This window comes from Carex rostrata, chromosome 15 (genome assembly GCF_964058835.1).
Source record: "Carex rostrata chromosome 15, lpCarRost1.2, whole genome shotgun sequence".
NCBI lineage: Eukaryota > Viridiplantae > Streptophyta > Magnoliopsida > Poales > Cyperaceae > Carex > Carex rostrata.
Window position 1 is genome coordinate 1,195,212 of NC_135932.1, and position 18,764 is coordinate 1,213,975.

Genomic DNA, 18,764 nt, shown 5'->3' on the forward strand with positions numbered 1-18,764 from the left:
ATTTACAACCCTAATTGGGTACTCCAATTGATGGTACATGAAGCACTTTAGTAGTGTCTCCAAATGGCAAGGTAATAGAGCATTTTCATCCTTAATACAACACTCCTATAGAAAGTGTTTGGAGTACTCTAGTAGTGTCCCAGATGGAATGATAATATGGCATTTACAACCCTAATACAACACTCCAATTGAAGGTATTTGGAGCACTTTAGTAGTGTCTCAAGATGAAAAGATAATAGGTCATTTACAACCCTAATACAACACTCCAATGGAAGGTGTTTGGAGCACTCTGGTAGTGTCTCCCAATGGCAAGATAACGGGGCATTTACAACCCAAATAGAACACTGCAATTGAAGGTGTTTGGAGCACTCCAGTAGTGTCCTCTATATGGCAAGATAATATTGCATTTACAACCCTAATACAACACTCCAACTGAAGAAGTTTGGAGCAGTCTAGTAGTGTCCCCAGATTACAAGAAGTTTGGAGCAGTCTAGTAGTGTCTCTATATAGCAAGATAATAGGACATTTACAACCCTAATACAACACTCCAATTGAAGGTGTATGGAGCACTCTAGTAGTGTCTCTATATGGCAAGATAATAGGACATTTACAACCCAAATAGAACACTCCAATTGAAGGTGTTTGGAGCACTCTAGTAGTGTTTCCATATGGCAAGATAATAAGGCATTTACAACCCTAATACAACAATCCAATTGAATGTGTTTGCAGCACTCTAATAGTGTCCCTATAAGGCAGGATTATAGGGCTTTTAAAGCCAAAAGAAAACACTCCAATTGACGTTGTTTGTAGCACTCTAGTAGTGTCTGATAATAGGGCATTTACAATACTAATACAACACTCCAATTGAAGGTATTTGGAGAACTCTAGTAGTGTCTCGATATGGCAAGATAATAGGGCATTTACAACCATAATACAACACTCCAATGGAAGGTGTTTGGAGCACTCTAGTAGTGTCTCCCAATGGCCAGATAATGGGGCATTTACAACCCAAATAGAACACTGCAATTGAAGGTGTTTGGAGCACTCTAGTAGTGTCTCTATATAGCAAGATAATAGGACATTTACAATCCTAATACAACAATCCAATTGAAAGTGTATGGCGCACTCTAGTAGTGTCTCTATACGGCAAGATAATAAGGCATTTACAACCCAAATACAACACTTCAATTGAAGGTGTTTGGAGCACTCCAGTAGTGTCTCTATATAGCAAGCTAATAGGACATTTACAACCCTAATACAACACTCCAATTGAAGGTGTATGGAGCACTCTAGTAGTGTCTCTATATGGCAAGATAATAGGACATTTACAACCCAAATAGAACACTCCAATTGAAGGTGTTTGGAGCACTCTAGTAGTGTCTCCATATGGCAAGATAATAAGGCATTTACAACCCTAATACTACAATCCAATTGAATGTGTTTGCAGCACTCTAATAGTGTCCCTAAAAGGTAGGATTATAGGGCTTTTAAAGCCCTAATACAACACTCCAATTGACGTTGTTTGTAGCACTCTAGTAGTGTCTGATAATAGGGCATTTACAATACTAATACAACGCTCCAATTGAAGGTATTTGGAGAACTCTAGTAGTGTCTCGATATGGCAAGATAATAGGGCATTTACAACCATAATACAACACTCCAATGGAAGGTGTTTGGAGCACTCTAGGAGTGTCTCCCAATGGCCAGATAGTGGGGCATTTACAACCCAAATAGAACACTGCAATTGAAGGTGTTTGGAGCACTCTAGTAGTGTTTCTATATAGCAAGATAATAGGACATTTACAATCCTAATACAACAATCCAATTGAAGGTGTATGGCGCACTCTAGTACTGTCTCTATACGGCAAGATAATAAGGCATTTACAACCCAAATACAACACTTCAATTGAAGGTGTTTGGAGCACTCTAGTGGTGTCTCTATATGGCAAGATAATAGGACATTTACAACCCTAATACAACACTCCAATTCAAGGTGTATGGAGCCCTCCAGTAGTGTCTCCCGATGGCAAAGATAGTAGGGCATTTACAACTCAAATACAACACTACCATTAAAGGTGCTTGGAGCACTTTAGTAGTGTCTCCATATGGCAAGATAATAGGGCATTTACAACTCAAATACAATGCTACAATTAAATGTGCTTGGAGCACTTTAGTAGTGTCTCCATATGGCAAGATAATAGGGAATTTACAACCCCAATGCAACACTCCAATTGAAGGTCTTTCGAGTACACTAGAAGTGTCTCCAGATGGCAACATAAGAGGGTAGGTGTAACCCTAATAAACTACTCCAATTGAAGGTGTTTGAATCACAGTAGTAGTGTCTCCAGATGGCAAGATAATAGGGCATTTACAACCCTAATACAACACTCCAATTGAATGTGTTTGCAGCACTCTAATAGTGTCCCTATAAGGCAGGAATATAGGGCTTTTAAAACCCTAATACAACACTCCAATTGACGTTGTTCATAGTACTATAGTAGTGTCCCGAGATGGCAAGATAATGGGGCATTTACAACCCTCATGCAACACTCCCATTGAAGGTGTTTGGAGCACTCTAGTATTGTCCCTACAATGCCATATAATAGGGCATTTACAATCCAAATACAACACTCCAATTGAAGGTGTTTGGAGAACTCTAGTAGTGTCTCTATCTGGAAAGAAAAGCAGGCATTTGTAACCCCAATACAACACTCCAATTGAAGGTGTTTGGAGCACTCTAGTTATTATGGCAAGAGAAGATGGTAGTTGCAACCTTAATACAACACTCAAATTGAAAGTTTTTGAAGCACTCTAGTAGTGTCTCTAGATAGCAACATTAGGGGGTAGTTATAAGCCTAATAAAACAATCCAATTAAATGTGTTTTGAGCACTCTAGTTGTGTGTCCAGATGACAACATAATAGGGCATTTACAACCCTAATACGGTACTCCAATTGAAGGTACTTGGAGCACTTTAGTAGTGTCTCCAAATGGCCAGATAATAGAGCATTTTCAACCTTAATACAACATGCCTATAGAAAGTGTTTGGAGCACTCTAGTAGTGTCTATATACAGCAAGATAATAGGGCATTTACAACCCGAATACAACACTCCAATTAAAGGTGTTTGGAGCACTCCAATAGTGTCCCCAGATGGCAAGATAATATGGCATTTACAAACCTAATACAACACTCCAATTGAAGGTATTTGGAGCACTTTAGTAGTGTCTCCAGATGAAAAGATAATAGGTTATTTACAACCCTAATACAACACTCCAATTGAAGGTGTATGGAGCACTCTAGTAGTGTCTCTATATGGCAAGATAATAGGACATTTACAACCCAAATAGAACACTCCAATTGAAGGTGTTTGGAGCACTCTAGTAGTGTTTCCATATGGCAAGATAATAAGGCATTTACAACCCTAATACAACAATCCAATTGAATGTGTTTGCAGCACTCTAATAGTGTCCCTATAAGGCAGGATTATAGGGCTTTTAAAGCCAAAAGAAAACACTCCAATTGACGTTGTTTGTAGCACTCTAGTAGTGTCTGATAATAGGGCATTTACAATACTAATACAACACTCCAATTGAAGGTATTTGGAGAACTCTAGTAGTGTCTCGATATGGCAAGATAATAGGGCATTTACAACCATAATACAACACTCCAATGGAAGGTGTTTGGAGCACTCTAGTAGTGTCTCCCAATGGCCAGATAATGGGGCATTTACAACCCAAATAGAACACTGCAATTGAAGGTGTTTGGAGCACTCTAGTAGTGTCTCTATATAGCAAGATAATAGGACATTTACAATCCTAATACAACAATCCAATTGAAAGTGTATGGCGCACTCTAGTAGTGTCTCTATACGGCAAGATAATAAGGCATTTACAACCCAAATACAACACTTCAATTGAAGGTGTTTGGAGCACTCCAGTAGTGTCTCTATATAGCAAGCTAATAGGACATTTACAACCCTAATACAACACTCCAATTGAAGGTGTATGGAGCACTCTAGTAGTGTCTCTATATGGCAAGATAATAGGACATTTACAACCCAAATAGAACACTCCAATTGAAGGTGTTTGGAGCACTCTAGTAGTGTCTCCATATGGCAAGATAATAAGGCATTTACAACCCTAATACTACAATCCAATTGAATGTGTTTGCAGCACTCTAATAGTGTCCCTAAAAGGTAGGATTATAGGGCTTTTAAAGCCCTAATACAACACTCCAATTGACGTTGTTTGTAGCACTCTAGTAGTGTCTGATAATAGGGCATTTACAATACTAATACAACGCTCCAATTGAAGGTATTTGGAGAACTCTAGTAGTGTCTCGATATGGCAAGATAATAGGGCATTTACAACCATAATACAACACTCCAATGGAAGGTGTTTGGAGCACTCTAGGAGTGTCTCCCAATGGCCAGATAGTGGGGCATTTACAACCCAAATAGAACACTGCAATTGAAGGTGTTTGGAGCACTCTAGTAGTGTTTCTATATAGCAAGATAATAGGACATTTACAATCCTAATACAACAATCCAATTGAAGGTGTATGGCGCACTCTAGTACTGTCTCTATACGGCAAGATAATAAGGCATTTACAACCCAAATACAACACTTCAATTGAAGGTGTTTGGAGCACTCTAGTGGTGTCTCTATATGGCAAGATAATAGGACATTTACAACCCTAATACAACACTCCAATTCAAGGTGTATGGAGCCCTCCAGTAGTGTCTCCCGATGGCAAAGATAGTAGGGCATTTACAACTCAAATACAACACTACCATTAAAGGTGCTTGGAGCACTTTAGTAGTGTCTCCATATGGCAAGATAATAGGGCATTTACAACTCAAATACAATGCTACAATTAAATGTGCTTGGAGCACTTTAGTAGTGTCTCCATATGGCAAGATAATAGGGAATTTACAACCCCAATGCAACACTCCAATTGAAGGTCTTTCGAGTACACTAGAAGTGTCTCCAGATGGCAACATAAGAGGGTAGGTGTAACCCTAATAAACTACTCCAATTGAAGGTGTTTGAATCACAGTAGTAGTGTCTCCAGATGGCAAGATAATAGGGCATTTACAACCCTAATACAACACTCCAATTGAATGTGTTTGCAGCACTCTAATAGTGTCCCTATAAGGCAGGAATATAGGGCTTTTAAAACCCTAATACAACACTCCAATTGACGTTGTTCATAGTACTATAGTAGTGTCCCGAGATGGCAAGATAATGGGGCATTTACAACCCTCATGCAACACTCCCATTGAAGGTGTTTGGAGCACTCTAGTATTGTCCCTACAATGCCATATAATAGGGCATTTACAATCCAAATACAACACTCCAATTGAAGGTGTTTGGAGAACTCTAGTAGTGTCTCTATCTGGAAAGAAAAGCAGGCATTTGTAACCCCAATACAACACTCCAATTGAAGGTGTTTGGAGCACTCTAGTTATTATGGCAAGAGAAGATGGTAGTTGCAACCTTAATACAACACTCAAATTGAAAGTTTTTGAAGCACTCTAGTAGTGTCTCTAGATAGCAACATTAGGGGGTAGTTATAAGCCTAATAAAACAATCCAATTAAATGTGTTTTGAGCACTCTAGTTGTGTGTCCAGATGACAACATAATAGGGCATTTACAACCCTAATACGGTACTCCAATTGAAGGTACTTGGAGCACTTTAGTAGTGTCTCCAAATGGCCAGATAATAGAGCATTTTCAACCTTAATACAACATGCCTATAGAAAGTGTTTGGAGCACTCTAGTAGTGTCTATATACAGCAAGATAATAGGGCATTTACAACCCGAATACAACACTCCAATTAAAGGTGTTTGGAGCACTCCAATAGTGTCCCCAGATGGCAAGATAATATGGCATTTACAAACCTAATACAACACTCCAATTGAAGGTATTTGGAGCACTTTAGTAGTGTCTCCAGATGAAAAGATAATAGGTTATTTACAACCCTAATACAACACTCCAATTGAAGGTGTATGGAGCACTCTAGTAGTGTCTCTATATGGCAAGATAATAGGACATTTACAACCCAAATAGAACACTCCAATTGAAGGTGTTTGGAGCACTCTAGTAGTGTTTCCATATGGCAAGATAATAAGGCATTTACAACCCTAATACAACAATCCAATTGAATGTGTTTGCAGCACTCTAATAGTGTCCCTATAAGGCAGGATTATAGGGCTTTTAAAGCCAAAAGAAAACACTCCAATTGACGTTGTTTGTAGCACTCTAGTAGTGTCTGATAATAGGGCATTTACAATACTAATACAACACTCCAATTGAAGGTATTTGGAGAACTCTAGTAGTGTCTCGATATGGCAAGATAATAGGGCATTTACAACCATAATACAACACTCCAATGGAAGGTGTTTGGAGCACTCTAGTAGTGTCTCCCAATGGCCAGATAATGGGGCATTTACAACCCAAATAGAACACTGCAATTGAAGGTGTTTGGAGCACTCTAGTAGTGTCTCTATATAGCAAGATAATAGGACATTTACAATCCTAATACAACAATCCAATTGAAAGTGTATGGCGCACTCTAGTAGTGTCTCTATACGGCAAGATAATAAGGCATTTACAACCCAAATACAACACTTCAATTGAAGGTGTTTGGAGCACTCCAGTAGTGTCTCTATATAGCAAGCTAATAGGACATTTACAACCCTAATACAACACTCCAATTGAAGGTGTATGGAGCACTCTAGTAGTGTCTCTATATGGCAAGATAATAGGACATTTACAACCCAAATAGAACACTCCAATTGAAGGTGTTTGGAGCACTCTAGTAGTGTCTCCATATGGCAAGATAATAAGGCATTTACAACCCTAATACTACAATCCAATTGAATGTGTTTGCAGCACTCTAATAGTGTCCCTAAAAGGTAGGATTATAGGGCTTTTAAAGCCCTAATACAACACTCCAATTGACGTTGTTTGTAGCACTCTAGTAGTGTCTGATAATAGGGCATTTACAATACTAATACAACGCTCCAATTGAAGGTATTTGGAGAACTCTAGTAGTGTCTCGATATGGCAAGATAATAGGGCATTTACAACCATAATACAACACTCCAATGGAAGGTGTTTGGAGCACTCTAGGAGTGTCTCCCAATGGCCAGATAGTGGGGCATTTACAACCCAAATAGAACACTGCAATTGAAGGTGTTTGGAGCACTCTAGTAGTGTTTCTATATAGCAAGATAATAGGACATTTACAATCCTAATACAACAATCCAATTGAAGGTGTATGGCGCACTCTAGTACTGTCTCTATACGGCAAGATAATAAGGCATTTACAACCCAAATACAACACTTCAATTGAAGGTGTTTGGAGCACTCTAGTGGTGTCTCTATATGGCAAGATAATAGAACATTTACAACCCTAATACAACACTCCAATTCAAGGTGTATGGAGCCCTCCAGTAGTGTCTCCCGATGGCAAAGATAGTAGGGCATTTACAACTCAAATACAACACTACCATTAAAGGTGCTTGGAGCACTTTAGTAGTGTCTCCATATGGCAAGATAATAGGGCATTTACAACTCAAATACAATGCTACAATTAAATGTGCTTGGAGCACTTTAGTAGTGTCTCCATATGGCAAGATAATAGGGAATTTACAACCCCAATGCAACACTCCAATTGAAGGTCTTTCGAGTACACTAGAAGTGTCTCCAGATGGCAACATAAGAGGGTAGGTGTAACCCTAATAAACTACTCCAATTGAAGGTGTTTGAATCACAGTAGTAGTGTCTCCAGATGGCAAGATAATAGGGCATTTACAACCCTAATACAACACTCCAATTGAATGTGTTTGCAGCACTCTAATAGTGTCCCTATAAGGCAGGAATATAGGGCTTTTAAAACCCTAATACAACACTCCAATTGACGTTGTTCATAGTACTATAGTAGTGTCCCGAGATGGCAAGATAATGGGGCATTTACAACCCTCATGCAACACTCCCATTGAAGGTGTTTGGAGCACTCTAGTATTGTCCCTACAATGCCATATAATAGGGCATTTACAATCCAAATACAACACTCCAATTGAAGGTGTTTGGAGAACTCTAGTAGTGTCTCTATCTGGAAAGAAAAGCAGGCATTTGTAACCCCAATACAACACTCCAATTGAAGGTGTTTGGAGCACTCTAGTTATTATGGCAAGAGAAGATGGTAGTTGCAACCTTAATACAACACTCAAATTGAAAGTTTTTGAAGCACTCTAGTAGTGTCTCTAGATAGCAACATTAGGGGGTAGTTATAAGCCTAATAAAACAATCCAATTAAATGTGTTTTGAGCACTCTAGTTGTGTGTCCAGATGACAACATAATAGGGCATTTACAACCCTAATACGGTACTCCAATTGAAGGTACTTGGAGCACTTTAGTAGTGTCTCCAAATGGCCAGATAATAGAGCATTTTCAACCTTAATACAACATGCCTATAGAAAGTGTTTGGAGCACTCTAGTAGTGTCTATATACAGCAAGATAATAGGGCATTTACAACCCGAATACAACACTCCAATTAAAGGTGTTTGGAGCACTCCAATAGTGTCCCCAGATGGCAAGATAATATGGCATTTACAAACCTAATACAACACTCCAATTGAAGGTATTTGGAGCACTTTAGTAGTGTCTCCAGATGAAAAGATAATAGGTTATTTACAACCCTAATACAACACTCCAATTGAAGGTGTATGGAGCACTCTAGTAGTGTCTCTATATGGCAAGATAATAGGACATTTACAACCCAAATAGAACACTCCAATTGAAGGTGTTTGGAGCACTCTAGTAGTGTTTCCATATGGCAAGATAATAAGGCATTTACAACCCTAATACAACAATCCAATTGAATGTGTTTGCAGCACTCTAATAGTGTCCCTATAAGGCAGGATTATAGGGCTTTTAAAGCCAAAAGAAAACACTCCAATTGACGTTGTTTGTAGCACTCTAGTAGTGTCTGATAATAGGGCATTTACAATACTAATACAACACTCCAATTGAAGGTATTTGGAGAACTCTAGTAGTGTCTCGATATGGCAAGATAATAGGGCATTTACAACCATAATACAACACTCCAATGGAAGGTGTTTGGAGCACTCTAGTAGTGTCTCCCAATGGCCAGATAATGGGGCATTTACAACCCAAATAGAACACTGCAATTGAAGGTGTTTGGAGCACTCTAGTAGTGTCTCTATATAGCAAGATAATAGGACATTTACAATCCTAATACAACAATCCAATTGAAAGTGTATGGCGCACTCTAGTAGTGTCTCTATACGGCAAGATAATAAGGCATTTACAACCCAAATACAACACTTCAATTGAAGGTGTTTGGAGCACTCCAGTAGTGTCTCTATATAGCAAGCTAATAGGACATTTACAACCCTAATACAACACTCCAATTGAAGGTGTATGGAGCACTCTAGTAGTGTCTCTATATGGCAAGATAATAGGACATTTACAACCCAAATAGAACACTCCAATTGAAGGTGTTTGGAGCACTCTAGTAGTGTCTCCATATGGCAAGATAATAAGGCATTTACAACCCTAATACTACAATCCAATTGAATGTGTTTGCAGCACTCTAATAGTGTCCCTAAAAGGTAGGATTATAGGGCTTTTAAAGCCCTAATACAACACTCCAATTGACGTTGTTTGTAGCACTCTAGTAGTGTCTGATAATAGGGCATTTACAATACTAATACAACGCTCCAATTGAAGGTATTTGGAGAACTCTAGTAGTGTCTCGATATGGCAAGATAATAGGGCATTTACAACCATAATACAACACTCCAATGGAAGGTGTTTGGAGCACTCTAGGAGTGTCTCCCAATGGCCAGATAGTGGGGCATTTACAACCCAAATAGAACACTGCAATTGAAGGTGTTTGGAGCACTCTAGTAGTGTTTCTATATAGCAAGATAATAGGACATTTACAATCCTAATACAACAATCCAATTGAAGGTGTATGGCGCACTCTAGTACTGTCTCTATACGGCAAGATAATAAGGCATTTACAACCCAAATACAACACTTCAATTGAAGGTGTTTGGAGCACTCTAGTGGTGTCTCTATATGGCAAGATAATAGGACATTTACAACCCTAATACAACACTCCAATTCAAGGTGTATGGAGCCCTCCAGTAGTGTCTCCCGATGGCAAAGATAGTAGGGCATTTACAACTCAAATACAACACTACCATTAAAGGTGCTTGGAGCACTTTAGTAGTGTCTCCATATGGCAAGATAATAGGGCATTTACAACTCAAATACAATGCTACAATTAAATGTGCTTGGAGCACTTTAGTAGTGTCTCCATATGGCAAGATAATAGGGAATTTACAACCCCAATGCAACACTCCAATTGAAGGTCTTTCGAGTACACTAGTAGTGTCTCCAGATGGCAACATAAGAGGGTAGGTGTAACCCTAATAAACTACTCCAATTGAAGGTGTTTGAATCACAGTAGTAGTGTCTCCAGATGGCAAGATAATAGGGCATTTACAACCCTAATACAACACTCCAATTGAATGTGTTTGCAGCACTCTAATAGTGTCCCTATAAGGCAGGAATATAGGGCTTTTAAAACCCTAATACAACACTCCAATTGACGTTGTTCATAGTACTATAGTAGTGTCCCGAGATGGCAAGATAATGGGGCATTTACAACCCTCATGCAACACTCCCATTGAAGGTGTTTGGAGCACTCTAGTATTGTCCCTACATTGCCATATAATAGGGCATTTACAATCCAAATACAACACTCCAATTGAAGGTGTTTGGAGAACTCTAGTAGTGTCTCTATCTGGAAAGAAAAGCAGGCATTTGTAACCCCAATACAACACTCCAATTGAAGGTGTTTGGAGCACTCTAGTTATTATGGCAAGAGAAGATGGTAGTTGCAACCTTAATACAACACTCAAATTGAAAGTTTTTGAAGCACTCTAGTAGTGTCTCTAGATGGCAACATTAGGGGGTAGTTATAAGCCTAATAAAACAATCCAATTAAATGTGTTTTGAGCACTCTAGTTGTGTGTCCAGATGACAACATAATAGGGCATTTACAACCCTAATACGGTACTCCAATTGAAGGTACTTGGAGCACTTTAGTAGTGTCTCCAAATGGCCAGATAATAGAGCATTTTCAACCTTAATACAACATGCCTATAGAAAGTGTTTGGAGCACTCTAGTAGTGTCTATATACAGCAAGATAATAGGGCATTTACAACCCGAATACAACACTCCAATTAAAGGTGTTTGGAGCACTCCAATAGTGTCCCCAGATGGCAAGATAATATGGCATTTACAAACCTAATACAACACTCCAATTGAAGGTATTTGGAGCACTTTAGTAGTGTCTCCAGATGAAAAGATAATAGGTTATTTACAACCCTAAGAGAACACCCCAATTGAAGGTGCTCGAAGCACTCTATTAGTGTCTCCAGATGGCAAGATAATTAGGCAATTGCAACCCTCATACAACACTCCAATTAAATATCATTGCACCCCTCTAGTAGGGTCTCTAGATCGCAAGAGAAGAGGGTAGTTGTAACCTTAATAGAACACTCCATTTAAAGATCTTTCCAACACACTAGTAGAGTCTCTATAAGGCAAGATAATAGGGCATTTACAAACCTAATACAACACTCCAATTGAAGGTGTTTGGAGCACTCGAGTACTGTCCCCAGATGGAAAGATAATAGGGCATTTACAACTCTAGTACAACACTCCAATTGAAAGTCTTTGCAGCACTCTAGTAGTGTCACAAGATGTCAGCGTAAGAGGGTAGTTGTAACCCTAATAAAACACTCCAATTGAAGGTGCTTGGAGTACTCCAGTAGTGTCCTCTATATGGCAAGATAATATTGCATTTACAACCCTAATACAACACTCCAACGGAAGAAGTTTGGAGCAGTCTAGTAGTGTCCCCAGATTACAAGATAATAGGGCATTTACAACCCCAATACAACACTCCAATTGAAGTTCTTTAGAGCACTCTAGTGCCCCTATATGGCCAGATAATAGGGCATTTACAATACTAATACAACACTCCAATTGAAGGTATTTGGAGAACTCTAGTAGTGTCTCGATATGGCAAGATAATAGGGCATTTACAACCCTAATACAACACTCGAATTGAAGCTGTTTGGAGCACTCTAATAGTGTCTCCCGATGGGAAGATAATGGGGCATTCACAACCCAAATAGAACACTTTAATTGAAGCTGTTTGGAGCACTCTAGTGGTGTCTCTATATGGCAAGATGAAAGGACATCTACTACCCTAATACAACACTCCAATTGAAGGTGAATGGAGCACTCTAGTAGTGTCTCACGATGGCAAGATAGTAGGGCAATTACAACCCAAATACAACACTACAATTAAAGGTGCTTGGAGCACTTTAGTAGTGTCTCCATATGACAAGATAATAGGGCATTTACAAGCCAAATACAATACTACAATTAAAGGTGCTTGGAGCACTTTAGTAGTGTCTCCATATGACAAGATAATAGGGCATTTACAAGCCAAATACAACACTACAATTAAAGGTGCTTGGAGCACTTTAGAAGTGTCTCCATATAGCAAGATAATAGGGAATTTACAACCCTAATACAACACTCCAATTGAAGGTGTTTCGAGTACTCTAGTAGTGTCTCCAGATGGCAATATAAGAGGGTTGTTGTAACCCTAAGAAACCACTCCAATTGAAGGTGTTTGCAGCACTCTAATAGTGTCCCTATAAGGCAGGATTATAGGGCTTTTAAAACCCTAATACAACACTCCAATTGACGTTGTTCGTAGCACTCTAGTAGTGTCTCGAGATGGCCAGATAATGGGGCATTTACAACCCTGATAAAACACTCCAATTGAAGGTGTTTGGAGCACTCTAATATTGTCCCTATATTGCGATATAATAGGGCATTTACAATCCTAAATACAACACTCCAAGTGAAGGTGTTTGGAGAACTCTATTAGTGTCTCTATATGGCAAGATAAGAGGGCATTTACAACCCTAATACAACACTCCAATGGAAGGTGTTTGGAGCACTCTAGTTGTGTCAACTAATGGCAAGATAATCGGGCATTTAAAACTCCAATGGAAGGTGTTTGGAGCACTCTAGTTATTATGGCAAGAGAAGATGGTAGTTGCAACCCTAACACAACACTCAAATTGAACGTTTTTGCAGCACTCTAGTAGTGTCTCTAGATGGCAACATTAGGGGGTAGTTGTAAGCCTAATAAAACAATCCAATTTAAGGTGTTTTGAGCACTCTAGTTGTGTGTAGATGACAAGATAATAGGGCATTTAAAAGTCTAATACGCTACTCCAATTGAAGGTACTTGGAGCACTTTAGTAGTGCCTCCAAATGACAAGATAATAGAGCATTTTCAACCTTAATACAACACGCCTATAAAAAGTGTTTGGAGCACTATAGTAGTTTCTATATACAGCAAGATAATAGGGTATTTACAACCCGAATAAAACACTTCAATTAAAGGTGTTTCGAGCACTCCAATAGTGTCCCCAGATGGCAAGATAATATGGCTTTTACAACCCTAATACAACACTCCAATTGAAGTTATTTGGAGCACTTTAGTAGTGTCTCTAGATGAAAACATAATAGGTCATTTACAACCCTAAGAGCACCCCAATTGAAGGTGCTCGAAGCACTCTATTAGTGTCTCCTGATGGCAAGATAATTGGGCAATTGCAACCCTAATACAACACTCCAATTGAAGGTGTTTGGTGAACTATAATAGCGTCTCTATAAGGCAAGATAATAGGGCATTTACAAACCTAATACAACACTCCAATTCAAGTTGTTTTGAGCACTCGAGTAGTGTCCCAGATGGCAAGATAATAGGGCATCTACAACCCTAGTACAACACTCCAATTGAAAGTCTTTGCAGCACTGTAGTAGTGTCTCAAGATGTCAGCATAAGAGGGTAGTTGTAACCAATAAAACACTCCAATTGAAGGTGCTTGGAGCACTCTAGTCATGCCTCTATATGGCAAGAGAAGAGGGTATTTACAACACTAATACAACACTCCAATTGAAGTTGTTTGGAGCACTCTAGTAGTGTCTCCATATGGCAAGATAATATTGCATTTACAACCCTAATACAACACTCCAACTGAAGGAGTTTGGAGCAGTCTAGTAGTGTCCCCAGATTACAAGATAATAGGGCATTTACAACCCCAATACAACACTCCAATTTAGGGTGTTTTGAGCACTCTAGTGCCCCTATATGGCCAGATAATAGGGCATTTACAATACTAATAGAACACTCCAATTGAAGGTGTTTGGAGCAGTCTAGTAGTGTCTCTCTGTATGGCAAGATAATAGGACATTTACAACCCTATTACAACACTCCAATTGAAGGTGTATGTAGCACTCTAGTAGTGTCTCCCGATGGCAAGATAGTAGGGCATTTACCACCCAAATACAACACTACAATTAAAGGAGCTTGGAGCACTTTAGTAGTGTCTCCATATGGCAAGATAATAGGGAATTTACAACCCTAATGCAACACTCCAATTGAAGGTGTTTCGAGTACTCTAGTATTGTCTCCAGATGGCAACATAAGAGGGTAGTTGTAACCCTAATAAACCACTCCAATTGAAGGTGTTTGCAGCACTATAGTAGTGTCTCCAGATGGCAAGATAATAGGGCATTTACATCCCTAATACAACACTCCAATTCAATGTGTTTGCCGCACTCTAATAGTGTCCCTATAAGGTATGATTATAGGACTTTTAAAGCCCTAATACAACACTCTAATTGACGTTGTCTGTAGCACTCTAGTAGTGTCTCGAAATGGCAAGATAATGGGGGCATTTACAACCCTCATACAACACTCCAATTGAAGGTGTTTGGAGCACTCTAGTATTGTCCCTATATTGCCATATAATAGGGCATTTACAATCCTAATACAACACTTCAATTGAAGGTGTTTGGAGAACTCCAGTAGTGTCTCTATATGGCAAGATAAGAGGGCATTTACAACCCTAATACAACACTCCAATAGAATGTGTTTGGAGCACTCTAGTTGTGTCAACTGATGGCAAGATAATCGGGCATTTAGAACTCCAATTGAAGGTGTTTGGAGCACTCTACTAGTGTCTCTATCTGGCAAGATAAGCGGGCATTTACAACCCCAATACAACACTCCAATTGAAGGTGTTTGGAGCACTCTAGTTATTATGGCAAGAGAAGATGGTGGTTGCAACCCTAATATAACACTCAAATTGAATGTTTTTGCAGCACTCTAGTAGTGTCTCTAGATGGCAACATAAGGGGATAGTTGTAAGCCTAATAAAACAATCCAATTTAAGGTGTTTTGAGCGCTCTAGTTGTGTGTCCAGATGACAAGATAATAGGACATTTACAACCCTAATACGGTACTCCAATTGAAGGTACTTGGAGCACTTTAGTAGTGTCTCCAAATGTCAAGATAATAGAGCATTTTCAACCTTAATACAACACTCCTATAGAAAGTGTTTGGAGCACTCTAGTACTGTCTATATATAGCAAGATAATAGGGCATTTACAACCCGAATACAACACTCCAATTAAAGGTGTTTGGAGCAGTCTAATAGTGTCCCCAGATGGCAAGATAATATGGCATTTACAACCCTAATACAATACTCCAATTGATGGTATTTGGAGCACTTTAGTAGTGTCTCCAGATGAAAAGATAATAGGTCATTTACAACCCTAAGAGAACTTCCAAATTGAAGGTGCTCGGAGCACTCTATTAGTGTCTCCAGATGGCAAGATAATAGGGCGATTGCAACCCTAATACAACACTCCAATTGAAGGTGTTTGGAGAACTGTAATAGCGTCTCTATAAGGCAAGATAATGGGGCATTTACAAACCTAATACAACACTCCAATTGAAGGTGTTTGGAGCACTCGAGTAGTGTCCCCAGATGGCAAGATAATAGGGCATTTACAACCCTAATACAACACTCCAATTGAATGTGTTTGCAGCACTCTAATAGTGTCCCTATAAGGCATAAGAGGGTAGTTGTAACCCTAATAAAATACTCCAATTGAAGGTGCTTTGAGCACTCCAGTAATGCCTCTATATGGCAAGAGAAGAGGGTATTTACAACCCTAATACAACACTCCAATTGAATGTGTTGGGAGCACTATAGTAGTTTCCAGTGTAATAAAATGCGGACCTATGCGGCGCATATGCGGCCGCATATGCGTATGCAGTCCAGAACCGCATAAAATCCGGCTATGCAGTTTCAATATGCGGATTTTATAGGTTTCAGTATTCACCAAAACCAACCCCATATAAAATCGGATCCGGGCTGACCAGTTAAGTAATGTTGCAAGCTGTTCCCATCTATTAATAGGCTATAGAGCGCTTTATTTTTCTTGTTTCAGAGAGTTGGGACTAATGTATTCATTGATTATAAGTGTACCGGATGCGCTTTTTTCTTTCTTTCACGTGGCTGTGCCTGTGTTGCTTTTTTGCTTAGTGACGTCAGGCCCAAGAGGACACATATTAGTATTTTGGGCCAACCAATGCAATTCTATTTGATTTAATAAATTTTTGGGCCAAACTTCAAAATACCCCACTAATAATTTTGAGTGTTTTTCACATAAAGCTAACAGAGCACTTCACTCAAATAAAATACTTCAAGGATTTCGTATAATTTCACATTTACAGGCTTATATATTTTTGTATTTTCTATTATATCTATAATATTATGAGATATTATGTTATATTTTATTTTATCACTCTTTTTAATCCGCATATATAAATCCGCATAAAAATCCGCATATGCGGCCGTATACCGTATATGCGGTATGCGGTGGCCTTCCGCATACCGCATAGAAACCGCATTTTATAACATTGGTAGTTTCTCTATATGGCAAGATAATGTTGTATTTACAACCCTAATACAACACTCCAATTGAATGTGTTTGGAGCACTCTCGTATTATCCCCAGATGGCAAGATAATAGGGCATTTAGAACTCCAATTGAAGGTATTTGGAGTACTCTAGTAGTGTCTCTATGTGGCAACATAATAGGGCATTTATAACCCCAATACAACACTCCAATTGAAGGTGTTTGGAGCACTCTCGTAATGTCCCTATATGGCTAGAGAAGAGGGTAGTTGCAACCCTAATACAACACTCAAATTGAAAGTTTTTGCAGCACTCTAATAGTGTCTCTAGAGGGCAACTTAAGTGTGTAGTTGTAACCCTAATAAAACAATCCAATTGAAGGTGTTCGAAGGAGAGATATTTTAAATTAAGCTATCAGTGCGTAGTTTGTGGCCTTGTTGGTGCTCTAGTTCCATTTCTTTTTTCTCCAATAATTCATGTGCTCACTATTCAGAGCATGTTTTCTAAATTTAACTTAGCTTAAGGTAATAATTGTATATGATTTGCTTTTTGGTGGCATATGATTTTGTTCGATGAGACGAATATTATAATTTTTTCTGTTAACTTAATTAGATATGAGAACTAATCCACGCCCATTATCCTATTTAATATTTTCCAAGTCTAAAAGTTTCACATGCTAATTATCTTGTAAATGTTGCAAACTAACATGGATCTACGTCTGCTAAGAATTTTTTGTTAATATAACATGGTCTTATTCACAGGGGCTAATCTACTATAGCACAGGGGGCAACCGTCTCTCCCTGGATTTCGAGTTTTAGTTGTGATCTATTGATACCGGTCAACTTTGTCCCTCTCTGGAAATTTTTTTGCCCCCTCTGAATGTTTGATTTGGAATTCGAGTTAAATTTAGTATTAAAATCAAAATAAATTTCTTGAATTATGATTGGTAATATTAATTAAGTTATAGGATCATAAATTATAAGTCAGGGTATTGAAAAATATAAGTCAAAATATATATTTTTTTATTGAGTACCCAATTAGTTAATGAGTTTAAATCCGATAAGCTATTTAAACCCGATTCAATATTTCATATACCCTCCGAAAATTCTTAGATTTCTTATTTACCCTCAAAGACTTTAATTATCCTATTTAACCTCTAACTCTTAGGAACCTTTCTTATTTGCCCTCTGAATTATTTGGACTAAAACCAAACACTTAACAATTTGTTATTCCAACTATGCCCTTGGTCTCTAATGGTGTTTCTTTTCAAATTTTAACAATTCACTTTAGCACTGTCCATCCTTGTTTAATCCTCTTTCAACTGCTAATGTCGAAAGGGCTTCCCATCTATTCTCACCCTCCGCTTTCCAATTCTTGATCTCAATTCTTCCAAAGCGAGCTGCAGGGATAAAGCTGACAATGCTCATTATCCCAAAAGACATTTGAAGATAATCATTGTTCTTGATTCACGTGAGTCCCTGATGGATTAGATTAAAGACCTACACTTGAACGATTATGGTTCAGATTGAACTTTTTTGCTTAATTCAGGTTACATCAGTGTGGTGGGTGCCAAGCAGTAGTGAGATATTTCCTGGCAAATTGAACTTTTTTTCTTAATTAAATAAGTTTTCTTTTTGTTTGGTTCCCTAATCCTGATTTCAAGAGTTTGGTACCATAAAATAGTTTGTTGTTATAGAACAATTTCAGAAATTTGGGTAATGGCTAAGGAAGCATGGATCGTGAGAATTGAATCTAAACTGGTACTATTTCGGTACAAAGACCAAGTTAATATTCTTACTGCTGACGCCGTTGGGCTTATAGTACAAATAGTTTTTGAATTCGAATTCAGG